Consider the following 6,303-nt stretch of genomic DNA (forward strand, 5'->3'; position numbering starts at 1 on the left):
TAAAGTAAAAAGTAATAATAATAATATTTATTTATATAGCACCAACATACTCCGCAGCGCTTTACAGTTTCAAACACAACAGTCATAGGTAACAACATTAACAATACAATAATAAAGCAAAATAAGACGACCCTGCTCGTGAGAGCTTACAATCTACAATGAGGTGGGGGAGATACAAAGTACAGGTGTGTATTTACAATGATGGTCCAGCCATCTTCAGGGGGTGGGGGGCAGATAGAGATAGTGAATGGGCTACAAACACAAACATAAAATGACTTTGATTAGTTAACGTGGTAGGCCGCTCTGAAATGTGTTTTGAGTGAGCGCCTAAAACTATGCAAGTTGTGGATGGTCCTAATATCTTGGGGTAGCGCATTCCAGAGAATTGGCGCAGCACGGGAGAAGTCTTGGAGTCGGGAGTGGGAGGTACGGATTAATGCATTTAGTAAAAGTGCATTTAAATAGCAGTTCTTAGTAATACTGTTTTTGATCAAAAATAGCATAAAAGCCATCCCACTGCGACAAGGTGACTCTGATCGGGAGGTCCTACACTGTCTAATATTAAAAAATACTTACCATGTGTCAAAGATGACCTAAGTGTGTAAATAAAGGCAGACAAAAGGACCGAGTCCCAACCAGTGGACACCAGTCTGCTGGGGAAGCCTTTAAATGTGATTTCCAGCTCGGGAAAGGGAGGCCACACCCCGGCTTGCACAGAATGCAAAACACAGAATAACAACGCCAAGCTCAATTTTTGTGTGTATTTTTGCATTCTGTGCAAGTTGGGGTGTGGCCTCCTTTTCCTGAGCTGGAAATCACATTTAAAGGCTTCCCCAGACTGGTGTCCACTGATTGGGGCTCTGTCCTTTTGTCTGCCTTTATTCATACACTTAGGTCATCTTTGACACATGGTAAGGTTTTTAATATTATACAGTGTAGGACCTCCCGATCAGTCACCTTGTCGACGGTGGGATGGCTTTTATGCTTGTTTTTGATTTAAAAAAAAAAAAATATTACTAAGAACCCTGTTTTATTTAGGCCTCTTTCACATTTCCATCGGTATGGGGCCGTCGCAAACCGTCGGCGCAACGGACGTTGTGCAAATAGTGGGCAGTGGATGCAGTTTTCAGACGCATCCGCTGCCCATTCTGAGTTCCGGGGAGGAGGGGGCGGAGTTCCGGCCGCGCATGTGCGGTCGGAAATGGCGGTTCCGATGGATGAAAAAACGTTACATTGAACGTTTTTTTTTCGTCACGACGGGCCGCAAAATCACGCAGCATCCATTGCACGGCAGATGCGACATGTGGCCATACATCGCAATGCGTCGCTAATGCAAGTCTATGGAGAAAAAACGCATCCTGTGTGCAACTTTGCAGGATGTGTTTTTTTTCTCCAAAACGACGCATTGCGACTTTGGCCAAACGATGGAAGTGTGAAAGAGGCCTTAAATGGACTTATGCTTTTTACTTATTTAGTTACAGCAGGGTTTTTGCTCATTTTGTTTTCTACAGGTCAATTCCCGCAGCAGTTTAAAAAATTATATTTAATCTAAATGTCATCCAACTTACTGGAGCTGTAATACACCAGCTTATGCTCACAAAAATGTCCAGCAAAAAAAAACACACAATCAATACTCGCTGTGGGAACTTGGCCCTAATAATCAGTGAAAGCTGCAGAATTTCTCCTCTAAAAATAGCCTAAAAAAATATTAGTTCTGGGTAAAACGTTAAACATACATTTTAATTAATTTGGACAGATCTAATAATGCATTGCTTTTAACCCCCTTCTTGACATGCCATACTGGTAAAAAAAAAATAAAAAAATTAGATGGTGGCCCTATTGTAACGCATCGGGTATTCCAGAATATGTATGCGTAGTACATTGCGCAGCCCACGCAGTACATTGCGCAGCCCACGCAGTACATTGCGCAGCCCACGCAGTACATTGCGCAGCCCACGCAGTACATTGCGCAGCCCACGCAGTACATTGCGCAGCCCACGCAGTACATTGCGCAGCCCACGCAGTACATTGCGCAGCCCACGCAGTACATTGCGCAGCCCACGCAGTACATTGCGCAGCCCACGCAGTACATTGCGCAGCCCACGCAGTACATTGCGCAGCCCACGCAGTACATTGCGCAGCCCACGCAGTACATTGCGCAGCCCACGCAGTATATTGCGCAGCCCACGTAGTATGCACCATATCCCTGTTTAAAAAAATTAAAATTAAAAATAGTTACATACTCACCTTCTGGAGCCTCCGGATCGAAGCGTCCGGTTACCGATGCTCCTCGCGCGCTCAAGTTTGAAGATTGCATTGCGGTCTCGCGAGATGATGACGTAGCGGTCTCGCGAGACCGCACGTCATCATCTCGCGAGACCGCACTACATGCAGCGGTCACCAGGGCGTCGCGAGGAGCATCGGTAACCGGCCGTTTCGATCCGGGGGGCCACCGGAGGGTGAGTATGTAACTATTTTTTTTTTTTAGTATTTTTAACATTAGATATTTTTACTATTCATGCTGCATAGGCAACATGAATAGTAAAAAGTTGGTTAGTAGCAGCGTTAACCGAGTGTTACACCGCGGTCAACGCTGCCATTAACCCTGTGTGAGCGCTGACCGGAGGGGAGTACGGAGCGGGCGCTGTGCCCGGAGGGGAGTACGGAGCGGGTGCTGTGCCCGGAGGGGCCATTTTCTTCCAGATTGTGCCCGTCGCACATACATATATACATACATACATACATACATACATACATACATACATACATACATACATACATACATACATACATACATACATACATACATACATACTAGATGGTGGCCCGATTCTAACGCATCGGGTATTCTAGAATATGCATGTCCACGTAGTATATTGCCCAGTTACGTAGTATATTTCCGAGCCACGTAGTATATTGCCCAGCGACGTAATATATTGCCCAGTGACGTAGTATACAGCACAGAGCCACGTATTTTATTGCCCAGCTACGTAGTATATTGCCCAGCCACGTATGTCACAGGTTAAAAAATAAACACTCGCCTTCCGAGGGTACCCTTGTAGTTCTGTCGCCTGTGTGCGGTGCAGAATATGTATGTAGTTTATTTATGAAGATTTTAGAATAATACATGGAATACACAGGATTCGGACGGACTGCGCCTGTCGCTGATTGTTCGCGGCTGGCCACGTAGTACATAGCACAGCCACGTAGTACATAGCACAGCCACGTAGTACATAGCACAGCCACGTAGTACATAGCACAGCCACGTAGTACATAGCACAGCCACGTAGTACATAGCACAGCCACGTAGTACATAGCACAGCCACGTAGTACATAGCACAGCCACGTAGTACATAGCACAGCCACGTAGTACATAGCACAGCCACGTAGTACATAGCACAGCCACGTAGTACATAGCACAGCCACGTAGTACATAGCACAGCCACGTAGCATATAGCAAAGCCCACGTAGCATATAACACAGCCATGTAGTATATATAACAGCCCACGTAGTGTATATAACAGCCCACGTAGTGTATATAACGGCCCACGTAGTGTATATAACGGCCCACGTAGTGTATATAACGGCCCACGTAGTGTATATAACGGCCCACGTAGTGTATATAACGGCCCACGTAGTGTATATAACGGCCCACGTAGTGTATATAACGGCCCACGTAGTGTATATAACGGCCCACGTAGTGTATATAACAGCCCACGTAGTGTATATAACAGCCCACGTAGTGTATATAACAGCCCACGTAGTGTATATAACAGCCCACGTAGTGTATATAACAGCCCACGTAGTGTATATAACAGCCCACGTAGTGTATATAACAGCCCACGTATATAGCAATGTGGGCATTATATCCCTGGTAAAAAAAAAAAAAATTAAAATAAAAAAGTTACATACTCACCTTCCGTTGGCCCCCGGATCCAGGCGAAGCGTTGGCACAGCCAGGTAGTATATAACAGGCCACGTAGCATATAACACAGCCCACGTAGCATATAACACAGCCCACATTGTATATAGCACAGCCACGTAGTATATAACAGCCCATGTATATAACACAGCCACGTAGTGTATAGCACAGCCCACGTAGCGTATAGCACAGCCCACGTAGCATATAGCACAGCCACGTAGTATATAAGACGGCCCACATATATAGCACAGCCGCGTAGTATATTGCACAGCCGCATAGTATATAGCACGGCCACGTAGTATATAACGGCCCACGTAGTATATAACACAGCCACATAGTATATTGCACATACACGTAGTATATTTCACAGCCCACGTAGTGTATAGCACAGCCGCGTAGTATATAGCACCGCCACGTAGTATATAACACATCCACGTAGTATATAACACTGCCCACGTAGTAGCAATGTGGGCACCATATCCCTGTTAAAAAAAAATAAAAATAATGAAAATAAAAAAAGTTATATACTCACCTTCCGGCGGCCCCCAGATTCAGGCCAGGCATTTAGCGATGCTCCTCGCTACGCTCCGGTCCCAAGAATGCATTGCAGCAATAACACGTGATGATGTAGCGGTCTCGCGTCATGCTACGTCATCAGCGGTCATTGCTGCAATGCATTCTTGTATGTCTAGGTGTATATATGTACTGTATGTGTATTTATCTATGTATACATGTGTCCATATATGCACTGTATCTGTATATATGCACAATGAAAACTATATGTACAGTATATACACTATACCGTGTGTGTGCATCTCTGTATTACATGCATAGCTGAGAAATGTGCGACATTTGACCCCCAATGTGCGGCAGGAGCTGAGGGGCTTTTATCTCCCTTGATTTGACTTATGATGAGAGAAGGAGGAGTCACTGACTGGACGGTAACAGAACAGACAGACACTCTCCGAGGAAAGGAGAGAGGCGGGGTGGGGGCGCCCAGAGATGGGGGACAGGGAGTTTGAAGAGTCGGGGGCCGGGCTATGGAGACATCAGGAGGAGGATGCTGAGAGCTGTGCGCACCGGACACGGTCTGCCCTAGCGACACCTCCACAGCGATATAGCAGCACAGGGAGGCGCACACCGGAGCGCGGCGCACACACACAGCTGCGTCTGCAGCGAGTGCACCACATCCAGCTCTTTATTAGTTGCGGCATTGGAGGAGCCCTGCAGCTGGCACGACCCCGGCACACATGGAGCACACTGCGCATCTGGACATGGGCTCGGAGGCTGAGGGTCTCCCCGGGCTGAGGGGAGTATGGAGGGGGTACTGACAGGAGGGTAGTAGGGAGGGGCCAATTCGCTGATTGGTCGAGGCCGGCTGGCCTCGACCAATCAGCAAGGCGTGATTTCCGAGACAGACAGACGGAAGTGGACCTTAGACAATTATATAGATAGATATATCTGTCAAACAAAAACAAAAAAAAAAAAACATAGATTGGGGGGGGGGAAGGCAAAAAAAAAAAATGTAAACCTGCCTGAGTAAGAAGTTAAGGGTCTCCACTTAAATACTGTGGTCACCTTTTTTTAATATGGATAACTTCCCACACCAACACCGTTTAAGCAATGGTGGTGCCACGTCTCCTGGTGTGCCTGATGTTAAAATAATGCATATAATGTCATAAAAATGTTAGAGGAGTGAGTAATGATGTCCTTAAGCGTCCCCAGTACCTCCACCATCCTCTGGTCCCTCTTGCTCTGCCTCCTCTTTCTGGTTTAAAAAAAAATAAATAAATGGGTGCATGTGCCCGCTAAGATAAGCTGCCACCTGACAACAGCGGGTATTTTTCTTACTTCTTTTTGATAACTGTGATAGACCCCATCACAGTGAACAAAAGACAATAATTATGTCAACCCCTTAGATTTTTTTTTCTTTCATTCTCTGCTTGTAGGGTTGGGGATAAAATATTTTTTTTTTTTTTTTTTTTTCAAAAGTTAAAAAAAAAAAAAAAAGTCTGTGAGCGAACATGCTGGCTACTCGAGTTTTCATTGGGGTGATCAGATATGCACAGAGTATATTGCGGGTGCTCGAGTCTTGGCCTCGCATGTGCTGCAGCTGTTGGTCCAAAAACATGCGGGTTTGCCTGCTGTATAAGAGCAGTCACCCTCATGTTTTTGTTTTTTTTTTGTGTGTCTTAATATACAGGTCCTTCTCAAAAAATTAGCATATAGTGTTAAATTTCATTATTTACCATAATGTAATGATTACAATTAACTTTCATATATTATAGATTCATTATCCACCAACTGAAATTTGTCAGGTCTTTTATTGTTTTAATACTGATGATTTTAGCATACAACTCCTGATAACCCAAAAAACCTGT

Source organism: Ranitomeya variabilis, chromosome 3 (genome assembly GCF_051348905.1).
Source record: "Ranitomeya variabilis isolate aRanVar5 chromosome 3, aRanVar5.hap1, whole genome shotgun sequence".
In the NCBI taxonomy this organism is placed as follows: domain Eukaryota; kingdom Metazoa; phylum Chordata; class Amphibia; order Anura; family Dendrobatidae; genus Ranitomeya; species Ranitomeya variabilis.